A 21,765-nucleotide genomic window follows, 5' to 3' on the forward strand; every position below is an offset into this window, starting at 1 on the left:
CCAATGACCTAATACAGTGACTGGGAGGTAACAGGGGAGGTGGCTGAACGTCATATGGCAATGTCGCGGAAAGCAGTTGCGTACATAAATGCACAGCTGCTCACATAGGAGGCCATACTCTGCTCACTGGCGTCCCCCAGCTGTCACTATCCTACACTACATATTGTGATGCTACAAATGTGTTTATATTATGCTTTTATTCTGTATATATAGACAACTACACAGCTCCACTTCTGTATGACGAAAGTCTTTTTCGGTATTTGGTCTTATTTTCTATTTGTATTTATTCTGTACGTATGTAATTACTACTCTCCGGATAACATACACTAATATTACTACTTCATAAGTGCAGAATGAAATTGGATTTTGTCTACATTTAAAGTACTGAATAAATGATTAACCAACAAAAGTTTACATACTTGTTATTCATAGTAAAACAATCTGGCCACCAAAAACTACTACCGGTTTATTGCAGCAATGCTCTTCTGTTATGTTCCAAAAGCAAGAATTTACCCCTCTTCTAGAAATGCTGCTTTTGCCCTGGACATTCACCTCCACTAACACCACCTACAAATACCTCCCAACACTAAGGCATGCCGAATGGGACAAAATAAGCACCGATCCCCACAAGTACACTCTCTGCTGTGCTAAACTTCACCAATTTCCATGCAAGTACCACCCCTTTGAGGTCTGCTATTCCGTCCTGTCACTCCAAAATTGGGACAGTTGTGAGGTATGTCTATGCTCAATCACATCCAAATGCTTCATCAAATTGTGGAATATTTTGCACCTAGTCTATATTTTATAGCCTATGCCTAGGTGAAATCACTGTGCTGGCAATCAGAATTTCATGATGCACGACCTCTACATCACAGACCAGGCAGAATGTATATTCAGGAGTTAGCTGCATGTTACAAGACGTCACTACAGATGTGCCCACATACATCTATCCTCCGTGCGCTACAAGTCGCGCCACACATAATGCGGGAGCTCAGTGTGACTCGGCAGTGCTAAGCATCTTTTCCAGCGTCTTTTTACCTTCAAATGCGTCTTATTTGCACAAGCAGCTTCTGCTAATTAAAATGATATGCAGCATGCCTATGTTCTGCGCGTGACTGCGGGTGTATCTGCATGCTAATCACTACGTTACAGTGTTACAGCCGCTGACACTGTAACGTAACATTTCGCATGCAGATACACCCGCACTCGCTCAGAGAACATAGGCATGCTACATATCATTTTAATCAGCAGAAGCTGCTTAAGCATCTTATCCACATCGCTATGCGAATAAGATGCATTTGAACGTAAAAAAGACACACAAAAAGACGCTCAGCGCTACCGAGTCACGCCATAGCACGGCGCGCCTAATTTAACGAGCCAGGAGGCTAGATGTATGTCAACCAATCTGTAAGTTACTAAGAAATATACTGGAAGAGAAGGCTTATTGTGACATGACTATATGTTTGGTTGCTTCTTTTTGTCATGTCATTCAAGCAATTTTCAATGTTCAATTTAATTTAATTCTACATACTATAACATATTACAGCAAAAATCTTAATGGCAGCTTCTTGAAATAGTGAGATACTGGAAAGAAACTCAAAATGAAAAGATTATAGTCACATATTCTCTAACTTAAATTGTTGGTGCTATATATAAAATATTTACAATATAAACATATAAGACAAGAGAGCTTACTATATGTGGGCTAAACCATAATTGAGCATTTAAAATAATCTGATTAACTGCAACATAAACACAGAAATGTTACTGGTAAAAGTAATTGTTGAAAATAAAGTTTACAGCTAAATCTGCAGGCTTCAAGCTTGTACACTACACAGTGAGAGAAATGTTAGCATATTTTTAAGAAAAATAATCCTAAATTGTTATCTGTGTTTTATCTGGAACATCAGATATCAGTGCACCATTGTGCTGGGGCCCCAATGGTCAGTTTACCATTGTTACGAGACCCCAAGTGTCAGCGTACTATAGATCTGGAATGCCAAATGTCAATATACCATAGTCCAGGGACCCCATGTGACAATGTGTCATAGTTCTAACTCCAAGTGTCAGTGTACCATAATTCTCGGCCCCCCAAGTGTCAGTGTGCCATAGATCTGGAACGCCAAGTGTCAATATAGGGACTCTAAGTGCAAGTGAACCATAGTCTTCTAAGGAATCCAATGGCTCGATCCAATGAGGTGCAAAGGGGGCAAATTGCTGTTGCAACGCCATAGAAATGCCGACAACAGCACAGCAATTTGCACCCCTCACTGCCCGATCTCACACATTTTTGCTCACAGCCCCATGGGGCTACGAACAGAAATGTGCAAATCCGGTGGTACCATCAGTGTGGCATACAGCAGCATTTATTCGCAGTAATTTGCACCTAATTGGATTGAGCCCCAAGTGTCAGTGACCATAGTTCTATGAATCCACGTGTCGGTATGAACACAGTGTCAGTATGCCATGATGTCTGATACCGCAAGTGTTAGTGTACAATGATTCCGGGACTCCAAGTGCCATTGCTGGGACCTCAAAACAGGCTGTTCCCATTAGTTCACAACAGAATACAATGCATATTCTGATTGTGTGACCACTCATGACCTTCAAGCTTCACACAATTGATGTAGATCAGAGAATGGACGTATTTTACCTACTTGCACACATGAAAAGATCAGATAAGCATTACGGTCTGATGTACAGTAGAGTTAGACATATTTTTTGCCAAAAATGCAGCCGTAAAATGCGACCAATAAGCATGTTGCATAGCTTGCAGAGATAGACGTATCTCTAGAATCGTCCTGCTCTGCAAAGGTAGAATGTGCTCCAAATTTTACAACAGGAGAAAGCAGTAGTATATGCAGAATCAGTATGTAATGCCGGCTGTCAGAATACCGACAGCAGCATCCACATGGTTGGTATCCCGACAGGGGTTGGGTAAGTATACTTACCCACCCACTAGTCCCGACCCTCCCTTTTTGTAACCTAACCCTAACTCCCCCACCTCGCATCCTAACCCTTCCCGTCAGTCCCTAAACCTAAGTCTCCCCCCTTCGTGCATAAACCTAACCCTCCTTCCTTAGTGCCTAACAATAACCTCCCCCCAGTGGTGCCTAACCCTCCCCCCTAGGGGTGCCTAACCCTAATATCCCCCCAAAACCCCAACCACGCTACGCTCTCTAAACCTAACTTCCCTTCCCGTGGCTAATGCTCATGGTGCCCTGGACTTACCTCGTTCATGCTGCCATCCTCCGACGTTCTGGTGTCAGAATTAAGATAGGGGTCGGTATTTCGATGCCTATCTTAGTTCTCTTGTTGGGATTCCTCTGTCGGTATCGAGCCCGCAGGTCTGATAACTACATCCCGTATATGTACCTGGTTTACACCTGATGTTGCTTGACAGTGTTAGAAGTATATGCTAAAATGACAGCACTTATATGAAAGTATACAGTACTCATGTCACTGCTAACCATGTTTACAGGAGCATTGCTGGGCCCTAGCGTCAGAAGTCACAAAGCCCTAAGTTATTATTTACAGTACACTATTTCATGAACTGTTGTGAGAGGTCAAACCCAGTATTTTTTCTTTCTTTTATTATAGTATTGACTACAAAAGAATTCAGAATGTTTGTGAAGTTAGCCACGGAACATCTGAAGACTTAGCAGTGTTATAAATGCTATGGTAAGTTTATATGTACAGTGGAAGTATGGTACAGGAAGCAGTGATATCTGGCAATGTAACTTTTTGGAAAATTATTATAGTGATCTCTAGAGCTACGTGACTGAGGGGGTCATTCAGACCCGCTCGCAAGCGGGTCGAAGTTGCCCCAAAGCGCATGCGCACGACGGATGGAGCTCCGTCGTGCGCATGCGCGAGACCCGGATAGCGACGGGATCTCCGTCGCTCCGGGTCTCGCACCAAAGGGGGCGTGCTGTCGATGTTGATTGACAGCACGCCCCCTTTGGTGGGCGTGGCTGCCAGACGGAGGCGTTCCCATGGGAACGCCTACCATCTGAAGTCGGCCCCACTGACATCACTAGTGATGTCAGTGGGAGTGATTTTGGCTCTGATAGAGCCAAAATCACTCCAGGGCTTGCGGCAGCGAGACCCTACCGCATGGTCTCCGTCGCAAGCCCGATGGTCGCTCGCATAAGCTGTGGGTGGTGACCCACAGCTATGCGAGCGTCCAGGAGGACGCTCCATTTTCATGGAGGAGGGCCCTGATTCAGAGCGAGCGCTCTGGTAAGAGCGTTCGGCTCTGAATCAGGCCCTGAGTTTGCAGCGAAACAAGCAGAAGTCATTGGTTTCTTTAAAAATCTCATATTCATCTAGCACCTTTATGCCTGGTTTTGTTCTGTTTAAATAAAAAAAAAAAACAGGATGGCCTTTGATGAATAGATGTCACGTATGTACAGAGAACCGGAACACATCCGATGTTGCAATGTGGCAGAGCCATAGTTCCCAACTGTACTTTATTTCACTGGACAGGCCCATTTTTGGAAAGGTTTGTCCCTAGAAATGTTTTTCCTTGGAAATCTCTGCGATTTTCAATAGTGTCAAACCGCATTATATAAGTTATCCCTTTTTTGAATATACAATACTTGCCATGTTTCCATACTGTATATTATATATATATATATATATATATATATATATATATTATTATTATTTATTTTTAAAGATGACCATTTAAAATACAAAACAATTCATTATAATCATGTTGAGCAACCATACCATAATGGGGGTTGTTTTGCACTAAAGTTTGCCTGACTGTACCGTGTGGGTTCAGATACATTAAAACAGGCTATAAACAAGTAGACTAGCAAATTATTTAAAAATGGCAACTATACTATTCAAATATAGTAGACTGGATATTCGACCAGTAGAACTGATCTACGATCAGAGAAGCAGGTCTCACATCTCAATGGGACTGGGTTATAGAGACCAGAAGCATATCAGCAAATAGTGACACTGGAGTAATAGAGACCAGAACCAGACTAGGCAATGCAGTGGGGGCCTGCATCTCAATCAGAGTACTGAACCAGGTTAGACAACGCAGTGGGACTGGACTACAATTTAAGACCATAAGCAGGTCTATGTCAAAGTTTCAGCACAATAAGGTAAAGAAATACAGTCAGGTGCATAAATATTGGGACATTGACCGAATTTTCATATTTTGGCCTCTATTCACCACCACAATAGCTTTGAAATGAAACAAACAAGATGTGCTTTAACTGCAGAGTTTCAGATTTAATTTGAGGGTAATTACATCCAAATCAGGTGAACAGTGTAAGAATTACAACGGTTTCTATATGTGCCTCCCACTTTTTAAGGGGCCAAAAGTAATGGGACAAACTAAACAATCCTAAATCTAACTTTCACTTTTTAATACTTTGTTGCAAATCCTTTGCAGGCAATTACAGCCTGAAGTCTGGAACGCATAGACATCACCAGACGCTGGGTTTCATCCCTGGTGATGCTCTGCCAGGCCTCTACTGGAAATGTCTTCAGTTCCTGCTTGTTCTTGGGGCATTTTCCCTTCAGTTTCGTCTTCATCAAGTGAAATGCATGCTCAATCGGATTCAGATCAGGGGATTTATTTGGCCATTGCATAACATTCCACATTTTAGCCTTAAAAAAGTCTTTGGTCGCTTTAGCAGTATACTTCGGGTCATTGTCCATCTGCACTGTGAAGCGCCGTCCAATGAGTTCTGAAGCATTTGACTGAATATGAGCATATAATTTTGCCCGAAACACTTCAGAATTCATTCTACTGCTTTTGTCAGCAGTCAAATCATCAATATATACAAGGGAACCAGTTCCATTGGCAGCCACACATGCCCACGCCATGACACTACCTCGGGTACAAATTGCCTCAGATTTACATGTGTGGCAGTGAGTGTGGAGGCTTTGAGAGTCAGAATTGAAGCGCAGCGTTGGAACTTCACATTGATCAAGATACAGATCCTTACAAATAGAGGAGGTTCCCTTCCCACTTATCCCAATCACTAAAATTTCCTAATAAAGTAGAAGCGGCCTTGGAGAAATAACGTTTGAATAATTTATCCCACGTTTTGGCAGGTGTCCAAAGCAGTGGTGCGGAGAGTCATTATGTCCTATAGTTCTGCATACAGAAAACAGTTGGTGCCTGAATCACAGCTTAGCAACAACTCACTTCCGTTTATCAGAAGTTTAAATCAAATCCAATAGTGTCAAATACCTGGCATCCACATCTTAATTTGATGGTCTCTTTGTGAAAATGGAAACTCGTTACAATAAAGACTATAGGTATCACCAATTTGGTTAATAAGACAGATAAACATCTTACTAATCTGCTAAAGGGTGCGAGACCACCCATGGTTGTCCACCCTCTCCGTCTATCAGATGGATCTTCCACATCCTCTAGTGCTCAAATTGCAGAGGTCCTGCAAGACAATTATGCAACCCTGTATTCATGTCCATCTCCAACCTCACTGGGAGGTCCGCAGTTTTGGGAAGACTTGCCCATACTACAGATTTCATCTGAAAAGCTATCTCACAACTAAAACAGGGAAAGGCCTCAGGTCCCAATGGACTTGCTGCTGATTTTTAGCATATTCTCCCCGCCAGATCTGCCCAACACTTATACATATATTCTTGAAAAGAGTAACATACCAACATATTTTAATTCTTCTATCTAGATGGTGCTCCCTAAAGCTGGTTGTAATCTAAGTGAACTAGTTTTAACAAAGATACTGGCAGAAAGACTAATACCCCTTTCACATCAAAATCCTGTGCCTGACCTGGGATTTTGAACACAGGTCAGTCCCTGATGAGACTCAGGTCAGACCCCAATCACACTGAACACGTGTCTGCCCAGCTAAACTTGTGAGGTCATAAAAAATGGGTGGTGATTGCCACCAATCAGCTCATTTTAGGCATGACCCGTGTTAGATGACTCGGGTCTGACCCTTCATACTGTCCCGTAATCCGGGTCGTTACCGTGTCCAACCCTGCACGCAACCCGGGTTGGATTGGTGGAGCACTCGACCCAGGTTATTTTTCAAGGACCCTTTCACAGCGAGCCAGCAATAAACCAGGTAATTTCAGTGGTGTGAAAGGGGAATTAAACAGATATTGCCCACCATTATACACCCAGACCAGACAAGGTTTATATCTGGTAGACACTCTGTTCTAAATATTAGACGAGTCCTCTCTGCAATCCAATACAATTATCATTCAAAAAACAGAAAGTTGTTATGTCATTGGATGCACAGAAGGTCTTTCACATGGTGCTATGGCCTCATTTATATGACACCGTGAAGAGGTTTTGACTTGCAAACATATTACACTTCACCCTCTCCAGTTTTGTGCAATGGGTACCTCTCTGCTCCCTTTTCTCTACAACGTGGCACTAGGCAGGGATGCCCCTGGTCACCTCTCCTTTTGGCAATTGCGTTGGAACCATTAGCCATTGCTATTAGACAATCTCCTCTATTGCAGGGGATCCTGGTCGGTGAAGTTGATCTGCAGGAGCATTATCCGCAGACGACATGTTATTGTTTCTATCTCACACAGTTTTTTTACATTTTGGGTCCTTTTCTGGTTACAAAAGCAATGTAGACAAATCAGAGATTCTACCTCTTTCTGGTGATGTCCGACTGTATTTGTGGATGCTTTTATTGACTAGGGGCCTGATTCAGATATGTATGCAATGCAGAACAAAAATGAGTTAACCACAAACTCAGTCTCCAGGCGCTATTAAATTAATCTGATGATGTTAGATTGTTAATAATATCATAATCTATAGTACACTGCTCCCCAATAAAGTAGATCTGTTACTACTTAACGGTTAGAGATTATATATATACAAGAGGAATAGAAAAAACTATTCCACTTGAGGGTGTGCGATATCATAGATTAACTAAGACACAGATGTAAAAAATCATTAATATTTAATAATATAATATAAAAGTACCTAGTTCTTGGCTAGGATTGCATAAAACCATACACCACACAATTCCAATAATACATATATATATAATTATAATGGAACAATATCCTGATATATCCCCACTTAACTATTGATAACCAATAACGTGCCTAGAAGAAACCACTAGAGCAAGCAGCCGATCATATTCTTTCACAATCTCACTCTAGGTAGCAATGCTACAATACTGCAAGGATTGTTCATATATCCTATCCAATATCAATTGATGATCTCTTATTCATTTATGGAGAAAATATGAAAGGACCTTTATCAAATGAGGAATAGAACCTCTTAAGTGGCTTCTTCTTGTGGAAAAAAACAAAAAGCAGTTGGGTATAATGGTATCAACTACTCCGATGTAATAGAGCTCTCACTAGCCGTATCCCGTTTTTAATCCGACATCAGTCTTCACCGCTGTTAGCGCAACACCCGCCATATTTTGCCAAGGAGTAATGGATATTTACTATCATTCATAAGTCATGTATCGCCCTATATGGAATAATAATGGGCGTACTCAGTCTTGTATCAAACACTCCTGGCTGGCTCCGGTGTTTAATCTTTTTAGCGTATAGCGTGTATAGAGGGAATCGCATCCAGCATCCGAGTCTCCACGAATACCATCCGGTAAGTATCCACAGATATGCCAGGGGTCAGGACTGGTCCAAACAATGTCCCGATTATATAGGGACATTGTTTGGACCAGTCCTGACCCCTGGCATATCTGTGGATACTTACCGGATGGTATTTGTGTTGAAGACTGATGTCGGATTGAAAACGAGATACGGCCAGTGAGAGCTCTATTACATCGGAGTAGTTGATACCATTATACCCAACTGCTTTTTGTTTTTTTCCACAAGAAGAAGCCACTTAAGAGGTTCTATTCCTCATTTGATAAAGGACCTTTCATATTTTCTCCATAAATGAATAAGAGATCATCAATTGATATTGGATAGGATATATGAACAATCCTTGCAGCATTGTAGCATTGCTACCTAGAGTGAGATTGTGAAAGAATATGATCGGCTGCTTGCTCAAGTGGTTTCTAGGCACGTTATTGTTTATCAATAGTTAAGTGGGGATATATCAGGATATTGTTCCATTATAATTATATATATATGTATTATTGGAATTGTGTGGTGTATGGTTTTATGCAAGCCTAGCCAAGAACTAGTACTTTTATATTATATTATTAAATATTAATGATTTTTTACATCTGTGTCTTAGTTAATCTATGATATCGCGCACCCTCAAGTGGAATAGTTTTTTCTATTACTCTTGTATATATGTATGCAATGCTGTTATTTACACAATTGAGCAATTATCATCAGACTGTACATGCGTCACGGTCGCACTACGCATACGCCAAGGTCCCTCGGCGATGCTGCTCACAGGGCCTGACTCAGCAAGGATTGCAAGAGCTAAGACGCACGCAGTCAGACAATCTTAGCGATCTGCGCATGCGCGAACTAGCCACTGCGATCGGGAATGAAAGCGCAGTGTGTCTGCAGACCCATGGCAGAGTGATTGACAGGAAGTACCTAGCGTTCCCGCTAGGCTGTTTCAGCCTGAGGGTTCTGTCCTCCACCCGCAGTGTCCCGCGGGAGGGGAAAACGGCGGAGCATCGGTCACTGCCGGTGAATTGATGCTGGGCATATGCGCCCGACATGCTCTAGGTCCGACGCCCTGCCTTCTGCTGAACCTAGAGTGAACACTAAGTACCGTTTGTGGGTGGTGACGGGTGAAAGCAGGCGTGCCAGTGTGTTGGGATGGCGTTGCAGGGGTGTGCATAAATTAGTCACTGCAATACCATACGCAGCCTGAAGCCTCATACTGTACGCTGAAGTCAGCAATACCTGAGTGAGGTCTGACCTGCCTTAGCTGTTAAGGCCCCCATACACGGTAATAGATTCAAAGTTGGTAAGATCAGTTGTACGAATTCCCTTGAAATTCTTCCCTTGAAGTGGGTAATTTCGATCCGTCGGACTGCCGCTGTCGGTATTTGATCCAGTGGCTAAACAGCCGCCAGCTTTACATACCGATTCCCCCTCTAACAATCCATAGCATTATAAACAATATTTTAAAGCTTTAAACATTACAAACATTGCAAATATTAAAAAGGCACATAAAAACACAGTGCAAATATAAGACAAAATATGTTTTTTAAACTTTCAACACCTGATTTCATAGAAAGTGCAATCAATGTATGTTAAAATAGCCACCTTCAAAAGAGCCCTGGCCCATAGCTATCCTATTCAGTCTGCTCTTTCCAAAATAGTAGAGCTAAAACACCAAGGATTCACATTTGTATTTATCATAGAAATGGGCCAGGCTACGCTACAAAGTCGGCCATACACGGTGCGATGGCACCGTGCGAGGCGACAGGGGATCCGACGTCCGACATATCGCGCGGTCCGCACACACGGTGCTATAGGGTGGCCAACCGCCCGATATGCCGAGTCCCCCCTTCCTCACCCACATAGCAATGCATAGAATCGCATATCGTATTCCCTGATCGCCTGATTCTGCAGTAAGTTCAGGGGATGCGGAGTACAACCCCACGGGAGAACGCTTTGTACGATATCATGGCCATACACTGTGCGATATAGCAGCCAAATCGGATCTGCTGCTTTATCGCACTGTGTATGGGCCGCATAAGATTCACAACTCATCAGAGCCAGACTTCATGCAAATTGATCATATACTCAGATATGGATCGCGGCCCGCCTACATCATGTTAGCATTCCGCGCTCAACTGCACGCCTTCCCATTATTAAACTTCTCAATCATAGACTCTATATTACTTTCCCCCTTCACTGATTGCATCATATATTTATTAACAGTTTGTTATATAGCGCAGCATATTCCATTGCGCTTTACAATTGGAAACATTTATAGAACAAAACAGGGTAATAACTGAGAGATATAGAAGAGGGCCCTGCTTGCTAGCATCATATCCCCTACCCTCTAATTCCCACCCATCCTTTAATACTTATTGTTACACCCAGGGCCATTAGTGACCGCTCTTTATATCAATGCCCCCCCCCCCTTCCTCACTGATTGTCAGGGCCATCCCCAGGTCTACTAGCACCATGTGCAATAAATTTTGGGGCTCCCCTCTCCTCCACCCAAATCCAGCTATTTTCATAAAAAGATATTCCTTAGTTTTTAATTTAACAAATTATTCCACAGAGGCCAAGCAATATTGTTCGCCTCAGGAAAAAAAAAAGTACACACAGGGCCTGATTCAGCATGGATCGCAATTGCAACCACATACGCAGATCGGTATGCACTGCACTGCAATCATTCACGCACATAGGAATCCATTGCAGAGTGCGTAACAGGCCGTAAGCGTTTGGAGGTGATGACGGGGTAGTGGGCGCACAAAAGCAGGCGTGCCTGTCCGTTTGAATGCTTTTGCATAAATTACCCACTTCAACATCATACGTATCTTGAATACTCACTGCATGCGATAAGACTTGCAATTTCTGAGACAGGTCAGAGCTGCTGTAATTGTGCCTGATGGGCTGATGTTACCGATGTGTACGCAGGACTGCGAGGTATTACAGATCTGAGAAAGCAGTAGTGGGTGTCTCTATGCTGGCTAAGTGGTTACAGACATTAACATATTTACACAGCAGCACTGCGTGCGATTACAGAGCTGCGATCACAGGGCCTGATTCAGAGCCGGACGCTCTGACAGAGTGCTCGCTCTGAATCAGGGCCGGGCATTTTTTTTCAGAACGGCCTCCTGGCCGCTCGCATAGCTGTGGGTGACCACCCACAGCTATAGCGAGCGGCCATGATGATGGTCGTGATGGTCAAGACCATCGCGACCATCGGGCTTTCGACGAGACCCTTGTGGTAGGGTCTTGTTGCCGCAAGCCCCAGAGAGATTTCGGCTCTAACAGAGCCAAAAGCTCTCCCACTGACATCACTTGTGATGTCAGTGGGGCCGGCCCCAGACGGTAGGCGTTCCCATGGGAACACCTCCGTCTGGGCAGCCACACCCCCGGCCCACCCACCAAGGGGGGCGTGCTGTCACTCAACATCGACAGCACGCCTCCTTTGGTATGAGACCCGGAGCAACGGAGTGCCTGTCGCTATCCGGGTCTCGCGCATGCGCACGACGGAGCCGGCTCCATTGTGCGCATGCGCACTGGCCTACCATCGACCTGGTTGCGAGCGCACAGCGCTTGCGACCGGGTCTGAATCAGGTCCACAATTCGAACTGAATCAGGCCCATTGTCTGCCATAGAAAACAAAACACACACATTGTCCGCCAAAGAAAAAATTAATTGTCCCCACAGGAAAAAGTAAACATACGTTAAATCATTGCCCCACAGGGAAAAAAACAAAAACCTACATACTTAATGCCCCCACAAGAAAAAATAAACATACATTAATCTATTGCCCCCACAGGAAAAAAAAACATATATTAATTCTTTGTCCCCCAACCCCTCCCAGAAAACTGAGTAACCTCACCTGCAGGGAAAGTTGCAGGAGGAGCTGCATAGTGACCCATAGGATCAGTGACTGGTCATCCGGTCCCTCACTTGCCTTCAAGTCCACCGTGGCACCGGCACGCAGCAGCCTCAGTAATAAGTCACTTGCTGCATCTAAACTGTGTGCGCGGGCTGGACAGCGTGTGGCAGTGTGACCTATAACGACATGCCGCCTATAGATCACGGATAGCCCGCGTCTGATCTACACATTAGAGCCCAGGGCTGCCCAGGCCAGAAATTTGTATAATGAGAGACTCAGCCATGATGCCTGCAATGCTGTCGCTGATTCTGGAGGAAATGGAGGCCTGGGAGTAGCAGTGTTCTACCTGATATGTCTCGGCGGTCGCATTGCGCACCTGTTCGAACGCTGCACAAGAACTGCTCTCGAGCTGGCCATGCTGATTGTAGCAGGCAGTGGCACCCATCCCTTAATACTTGTTACGCTCAGGGCCAGTGGTGATCACTTTATATATCAGTGTGTGTGTGTCCCTCCTTGATTGTAGCACGCAACGGTCACTAATGGCCCCTGGGTGAAAAAAAAAGTATTAAAGGATGGTTACCACTGCCTGCCACCTCCCCTCATATAAGAGCATCTTCTATACAATCAGTGCCGCCCAGCCAGGGCCGGATTAAGGCTTGCGGAGGCCCTGGTACAACTAAACTCTGGGGACCCCTACCAATAAAATTTCCACGCCCCCCCGCAGCCACTTCTATGCCCCTTACCTAGGGAGAGAGAGGGAAAAGAGAGGAAGAGAGGGGGGGAAAGGGTAAAAGAGAAAGAGGGGGATAGAGACAAAGAGAGGAGTGAGAGAGACAAAAGGAGGGAAACAGAGATCAAGACTGCGAGCATACACACACTACAGTACCTGCTTGGCTTGCTTGCTTACTTCATCATGTTCCTGCCAGGGGCGGGAATGTCTCGGCATTAGGCCCCGCCCCCATCTCATACACTCGCGAATCGTGGCAATATCAGCCCAGGGGGGCGGAGCTTCGATCGCCCAGCAGTCACATTCACGTTGCTGCTTATACTCGTGCGTCATGAGGTCACATGCACAACAAAGCACAGAGACCAATTTGCACCCCGGAGCCGGCGCCAGGCAAGAAGGCTGTCAGAGCAGCAGCCAGAGTCTCTTTAGCCAGCCAGCACGACACTCTGGTTCACACTTTCGATTTGACTGAGATCTGCCAGAAATGCCCTGCATACAGCCCTGGCCACGGGCCCCCTGTTATCCGCCGGGCCCTAGGCGGGTGCCTTTATTGCCTAGCGGGAAATCCGCCTCTAACCTGATTTGTGGGTTTTATGTCTTTTTCTCACAGACATATGCTATTCTCATGTTATGAAAAGAAATGTAATAGTAACAGCTTTCCCTTTTTTGTCTATGGGGACATTTTAATTATTGTTGCGTGGCCGCAATGCCCGTCTTGCTATTCAGCTATTACTGCCGACGGTTGCGAATGCCATGGGCGCTCATATTTCTGCTTGCTGTGGTGGTGAGCAGAAATCCACGAAAAGTCAGTGTTTTGGGCTCTAACCAGGACTTTAGACGGGTTTAACCGCCTTGCACGCGCGTGAAAAGTAATGTGGGCACCCGCCGACACAAAATAGTTGAATATTGTCCTGTCTGAAGTCAGAGGTGTCACTAGGGTTGGTGTCACCCGGTACTGTAATGCACGGTGACACCCCCCCCCCCCCCCCACAAAAAAAAAAAATCGGGACCATGGAGTGCTGCTCCGCGAACTCTTCCCCCTTACCAGTCCAGCAGTCACACTGTGCTCCTCACGGAATGCCAGGCGCACCCGGCAGGCGTGTCGATGCCACGCCCGATATTCTGGGTACACAGTAGCACAATCTTATCCACATTACACCGCACATAGTGCTAGAGATTCACATTACACCATAAAGTAGTGTCCCTTATTTATGTTCTGACACACAGTAGTGCCCATTTCACACAATGACCACGTTATTGACACTTATACACAATGCCCACAGTAGTAGTGCCCCTTATTCAATGCCCCCAGTAATAGTGTCCATTATGCAGTTTCCCCTTTAGTAATACCCCTTTATGCAATGCCCCCTGTAGTTGTGCCCAATATGCAGTGCTTCCTGTATTAGAACCCATTATGCAATGCCTCCTATATTAAAGCCCATTATGCAATGCTTCCTGTATTAGAGCCCTTGATGCTGTGCCCCCAGTAGCTCCCCTTATGCAGTGCCCCCTATAGTGCCCTTATACAGTACCCCAGTAGTGCCCTTATACAGTACCCCCAGTAGCACCCCTTATACAGTGCCCCCTCTAGTGCCCTTATACAGTACCCCAGTAGTGCCCTTACACAGTACCCCCAGTAGCACCCCTTATACAGTGCCCCCTATAGTGCCCTTATACAGTACCCCAGTAGCACCCCTTATACAGTGCCCCCTATAGTGCCCTTATACAGTGCCCCTATACAGTACTCCAGTAGTGCCCTTATACAGTAACCCGCAGGAGCTCCCCTTATGCAGTGCCCCCAGACAGTAGTGCCCCATATGCTGTGCCTTCTATAATGCCCTTATACTGTGCCCCCTATACAGTACCCCCAGTAGTGCCCCCAGAACACCCCCAGTAATGCCCCTTATGCTGTGCCCCCTCCCCTGTGCAATACTACTTACCTATCTTCAGGATGTCCACTCCAGGCTGGCTTCCACCAGGAGGGTTCCGGGCGCGCACCTCCTTCTTCCTCATGCCGCGCGAGTGATGACGTCACCGCGGCCGGCGTCCAGAGCCACACACAGGCACATAGAAATGCTCTGTGCCTGTGTGTGGCTCTGGACGCCGGCCGCGGAGAGAGAACTAAGTCACTCCCGGCGGCGGCGGCGGAGTGCAGGACCTCGGTGGAGAGGAAGGGGGTGTGCTGGCAGCAGGTGCGGCCCACGGGTCTGTATGCTGCTGTTTTTGGTGTCACCCCCTTGAAGGGTGACACCCGATGCGGGCCGCACCCCCCTTCTGACGCCACTGTCTGAAGTGACGGGAAATTGCCACGCAAAATCAACTGAATTGCCCCCTATTTGTTTGTTTTTTTCTGCCTTTTTTCTATTTGTTAATCTCTTTGGATAACAATAATTGATGTAATATTCATCAGTTGTTAATATTTGGTTATCCATCTTTATATTCATGTACGTTATTCCTAATACTCTGGTATTATACCATGCCATATATACAGAGGCTGACTGTTTGAAAATTGCTGAGGACACTTGAATGATTCTTTGGGGTAAATTTACTATAAAGTGCGAGATTTTAGAAGTGAGTTTTAAAAGTGCCCATAGCAACCAATCAGATTCTAGCTGTTATCTTCTACAAGCTGCTAGTTAAATGTTAAGTAGAATCTGATTGGTTGCTATGGGCAACATCACTTCTAAAACTCACTCCTAAAAACTCTCACATTAGTAAATTTACTCCTTTATCTTTAGATATCTAAGTGGACTTTCACACAGGATTTCTATGTCACTTATGTCACTGATTGTAAATGTTCATTCTGTATGTTTGTAGGGGTTTTGTTAACTCATTGATGCAATGTTACTTTATAATGCTATTGTCACTTTTATTCTTTATTTTCACTGTCCTTTTTGTGATAATGTCCAAAAAATGTTTTACAAAAAAAGAAATCAACAGACAATAAGAATAGAATATTTGATTAAGCTTACTGAAACTGAATTCTTACATATTTATTGTGCTGATTTCTGTATTATGGGGCCTGTTTATCAAAGTATATTTGCGGGATATCCCCCCAAAACACCCGTGGAGTACCCACAAATATTAAGGTGTCTATTTACTTAGCTGTGTTAGCAGATAAAGTGAACGATGATAAGGTACTAGCCAATCAGCTCCTAACTGCCATTTTTCAAACACAGCCTGTGACATGGGTCACATGGCAGTTAGGAGCTGATTGGCTGGTACTTTATCACCGTTCACTTTATCTCCTAACACAGCTTAGTAAGTAGACCACTAAGTGTCTCCTGAATGTACGTACGGGGGACCACAGCAGATTTCTCCAATGTCCCCCATTTTCTTTCTAAACGCAGACCCCATAGGTTTCATAGGGGCTGCTTAAATGCCGAATTTACAAAGCTTGTCCCCTGTAGTTACCACCATGTTCAGATGGCATTAGCCATTGTAGTCTAAAGGCTACACTCCACAACATTCACTGGTAGAGAGACCCGTAGCATCCCTCCCCAGCAATGATCGCTCACACATGCTGGGTTATAAGACCATAAATGCGCAGTGGCGCTGCTGGCTTCCGAAATAGAAGTGAAGTGATTGCATTAGCGACCACTTCACTACTAACACATTGCAGGGATGTCCCTTCATGTGTCTTTTCTTACATTCGGATAATACTTTATTTCTTATTACACTACCAAACACCAAGTTATAACTAATATAATACATATCACAAATATGTACACTTTTTTGGGGGGGGGGAGGGGCAGCGCCAATTTGTATACGATCGACTCTGCATCAGCTCCTAAATGTAATATTGTATTACATTTATAAAAATAAAACAATGTTTGTCTGTGGCATTTTCTGAGCTTATTTCCCATTTTGCATGCTGCTCAATCACAAAGTACATTAACAAATGAGCAAACTCGTAAAACAGCAACTTACAGTACAAGACAATACAGAATAAGAACATGGTTTATAAACATCGCTGCAACGATCATAACACTCAAAAAAGCAGTAGGGCGTCAGCTACCGAGTGTTAAGTGCCCTTGTAGAGAGTTTTGAGTAGATGATCGTATGATCGTATTCCAATCACATGTACCATGCAAACGGCAGAAGGCTCATAGAGGACTACTCAATAGGTTTCTGTTGCTATTCATAGCTCTCTTAATGATTGGGCATTGTGCCAAATAATGTATGGGTGCAGTGTTGTTTAATTAAAGATGAATGCCCATACATATTTTGTATAGTACTGTATCTCACATTTTTCTATAAAAGCCCTGTCCTGGCGAATGGCTAGAAGCAAAGTGATAGTTACCGCGCACATACTGCGCACATGCAGCTGTCAACCTGCACATAAGTCAGTGGGGGCCATGGATCCCTTTATGAAAAGAAATGTGATGCAGTAGTCCATTTGAAGATGGCGTTAGCTTCCGGGGCCAGCTTGGCAAATCTGGCCGTTTTTATCAGCCCCCTTAGAAACCTATAGGGGGTTGCTTTTGTGGTCGGAAATAATTGGGCCGCTGCAAATATCGCGGTGCAGACCCTCCTTTTTACATTCAGGGGATACTTACCTTTTGCGAGGATCACTGGAAAACAGCCGTTTTCCAATAAAATAACTTTGGTAAATATGCCCATTATTCCTGACATCTACAGTTCTTAAATGAATTGTATTCTACAAATAATGTCTTACTGGCTCTTTGCTCTTTATGGTAATATGATACAAGTTTTACCTACTGTCTCTGTGTCCTTATAACAAGCCAATACATCTAAATATCCAATTGTCACAGGGCCCCGATTTTCCCAATAGAAATATTAAAAGAATAACTCAGCCCAAAACTTCTTACTTTTGGATGGAGTTCAACTAGATGAATAATTAACACTTTATTAGTTCCCACATTTGACCAGATATGACAGACTACCCAATTGCTCTACAGTTGGGTATACAACATACGACGATGTGACCCAGCGATGTGGTGAGCGATGTATATGCGGCAAAAAACAGTGCCTATGCCCCTAAGACTGCAGCTAGGTATTTCATCCCTGGTTTCACCAACCTAAACTCAAACAAAATGTTTTTTGTTTTTTCCTAAACTGTACTGTGGTGTGCTGGGAGACCACGTGTCAGACCAGCAGGACGGAGCCGGAGGCTGCTACGCGGCAGGTAAGTGCGGGTCGGGGGGAAGTGAGCGAAGGGGAAGGGCACACAAACTTACCGCCGCCGTAGGTAGTGCTGCGCATGCGCTGGGTTTACGGATGTAACAGCGCATGCGCAGCACTGTTTCCAGCTGCAGTAACTTAAGAGTAGAGAGGGAAAACTATCTATTTCCCGAAAAGCTGTCATCGCAAAAATGACAGCTTTTTGGAATAGATACTGATGGAGAGGAGGAATGATGGATTCCTCCGTTAATTAGGTAGAACTCCATGCGAGTTCTAAACCTAATTACCTCCATCGATTTTTAAGGTATGATGAATAGGCCCCTAAGAGTTTTCGTTTACATGTGTACTTTTTCCTTCTGGTTATGTAATCAAACTCCACCCACAAATATTTGTATTGTTTTTGGTGGAATCATCTTTCCAATTTGTGCGTCACTCGTTTATGGCTCAAAGCTGCATTAACACAGCAAATATAAATGACATATTTCCTCTACCCAGAGGCTGGAGGCTAGGGAGCTGCTCCATGCAACCTTTTATTTGGTGATCTGTGGTTATCTCATATACCCATTTAATGCAGTGCAACTAGGTGTCAGTAAAAGGACCAATCAGAAGCTGTAATCATGGAGACAGCAACTTTTGATAGGCCCTTTCACTCTCCTTGCACTCTGCAGCCATTTTAAAGTAGCTCTATCTATCTATCATCACAATTATGGTAACCTTGATTTATTTATGTCAAGTATTTGTTCTTTTGTAGGTGAATAAAATAAAGGCCTGAAGTAAAATCAGACACTAGCCAATTATTAAAGAGATATTTTGTGAGGATTATACCAATCGTGTGTTTACTGCTAGTAAAACAAAGTTAGATTAGCAAAAACGTCTAGGGATGTCCAACAGATATCAAAGAATGTCTGGTATTTGCGATACGGTGTGATCCACATTAAAGTGTAGTTGGATGAAGAGTCTGCTTGTTTCCTATTCTTGCAAATCTATAAACAATAAACCAGAACTGAGAGATACAGACATTAAACCTAAACAAAGCTCCCTGGGATACTGATGTCTCCTGACAAGTTTACAAACTTGACAGATACCAGCGCTGACTTCCACAGACAGAGGAATGCAGCTGCCCACACTGACTGTACCAGGTTATATGCCAGGGTGCTCTCAGCCTGGCAAAGAGAGGAGGACTAGTAGCCCCTGAACGTTTATGCTACAGTACCTAATGAAACAATGGCTAGCCTAGCATCCATATACACATGTCCCATATACAGTGCTAGTTACTGTACCTAATGAAACAATGGCTAGCCTAGCATCCATATACACATGTCCCATATACAGTGCTAGTTACTGTACCTAATGAAACAATGGCATGCCTAGCATACATATACACATGTCCCATATACAGTACTAGTTACTGTACCTAATGAAACAATGGCATGCCTAGCATACATATACACATGTCCTATATACAGTGCTAGTTACTGTACCTAATGAAACAATGGCATGCCTAGCATCCATATACACATGTCCCATATACAGTGCTAGTTACTCTACCTAATGAAACAATGGCATGCCTAGCATCCATATACACATGTCCCATATACAGTGCTAGTTACTGTACCTAATGAAACAATGGCATGCCTAGCATACATATACACATGTCCCATATACAGCGCTAGTTACTGTACCTAATGAAACAATGGCATGCCTAGCATCCATATACACATGTCCCATATACAGTGCTAGTTACTCTACCTAATGAAACAATGGCATGCCTAGCATCCATATACACATGTCCCATATACAGTACTAGTTACTGTACCTAATGAAACAATGGCTAGCCTAGCATCCATATACACATGTCCCATATACAGTGCTAGTTACTGTACCTAATGAAACAATGGCTAGCCTAGCATCCATATACACATGTCCCATATACAGTGCTAGTTACTGTACCTAATGAAACAATGGCATACCTAGCATCCATATACACATGTCCCATATACAGTGCTAGTTACTCTACCTAATGAAACAATGGCTAGCCTAGCATCCATATACACATGTCCCATATACAGTGCTAGTTACTGTACTTAATGAAACAATGGCATACCTAGCATCCATATTCACATGTCCCATATACAGTGCTAGTTACTGTACCTAATGAAACAATGGCTAGCCTAGCATCCATATACACATGTCCCATATACAGTGCTAGTTACTGTACCTAATGAAACAATGGCATACCTAGCATCCATATACACATGTCCCATATACAGTGCTAGTTACTCTACCTAATGAAACAATGGCATGCCTAGCATCCATATACACATGTCCCATATACAGTACTAGTTACTGTACCTAATGAAACAATGGCTAGCCTAGCATCCATATACACATGTCCCATATACAGTGCTAGTTACTGTACCTAATGAAACAATGGCTAGCCTAGCATCCATATACACATGTCCCATATACAGTGCTAGTTACTGTACCTAATGAAACAATGGCATACCTAGCATCCATATTCACATGTCCCATATACAGTGCTAGTTACTGTACCTAATGAAACAATGGCTAGCCTAGCATCCATATACACATGTCCCATATACAGTGCTAGTTACTGTACCTAATGAAACAATGGCTAGCCTAGCATCCATATACACATGTCCCATATACAGTGCTAGTTACTGTACCTAATGAAACAATGGCATGCCTAGCATCCATATACACATGTCCCATATACAGTGCTAGTTACCTTAGCAACGTCCAGCCGGAGCAGCTCCCGAAGAGCCCCATCAGGAAAGAGCCGGCATGTCTGCTGTCACTCACAGACACAACAAGGCAGGGAACTCCAGCCGGCGTGTCTGATGAATCCGTAGTAGCAGGGTGTATGTACACTTAGCATGCGACACAACGCGTCTCACTTACACCGGCTCATGCGTCCTATTTCAATTCTCCACCAAAAGTTTTCTTTTGCAATGAATACAATAATCCTGGCTTTGGACCCATGAGGATTTGTGGAAAAATGCAATAGCAAATGAAAATCAGTGTTTTAAATAAACGAAACACAAACCGTCGCCCGCACTTCTGTATAAGATTACAGCGGTGTAATAATCCTGCGAGTGTCTGATGTGCATCCACGTGTTCCCCCCGGAGAGACGGCTCGGGGGGGGTAGTAGGTGGGAGCTGTACCCGGGGTGCAGAGCGGAGAACTGTCTGACATGAAGTGTATTGTACTGGGCTGGGCTGGGCTGGGCTGAGAGGATCAGACACTGAGCACATAGCCTGCTCTTACCTCACCAATAGCAGCCAGCACTGAGTATGTCATCAGACCCTAATCAGGGATCTCCAAAGGCACAGTCAAAACTTCCTGTCAGAAGAATAAGCCAATGTTCTTTGTTGTTGTTTTTTTTTTACATTTCAGGCTGGTGACAGACACCCCGGCTAC

General features: G+C 44.1%; 1 protein-coding gene across 1 annotated transcript in view; it reads right to left on the bottom strand.

Moving 5' to 3' along the window:
• The window catches only part of ARHGEF9 (Cdc42 guanine nucleotide exchange factor 9), a 500,659-nt gene extending 479,111 nt beyond the window's left edge, over nucleotides 1-21,548 (bottom strand). The window contains exon 1 of the mRNA XM_088445573.1: nucleotides 21,073-21,548. The gene's annotated coding sequence lies outside the window, so the exon portion shown is untranslated. The remainder of the gene's footprint in view (nucleotides 1-21,072) is intronic.
• Nucleotides 21,549-21,765: the final 217 nt, after the last annotated feature.

This window comes from Taudactylus pleione, unplaced genomic scaffold (genome assembly GCF_031769625.1).
Source record: "Taudactylus pleione unplaced genomic scaffold, aTauple2 ptg000381l, whole genome shotgun sequence".
Lineage (NCBI taxonomy): Eukaryota > Metazoa > Chordata > Amphibia > Anura > Myobatrachidae > Taudactylus > Taudactylus pleione.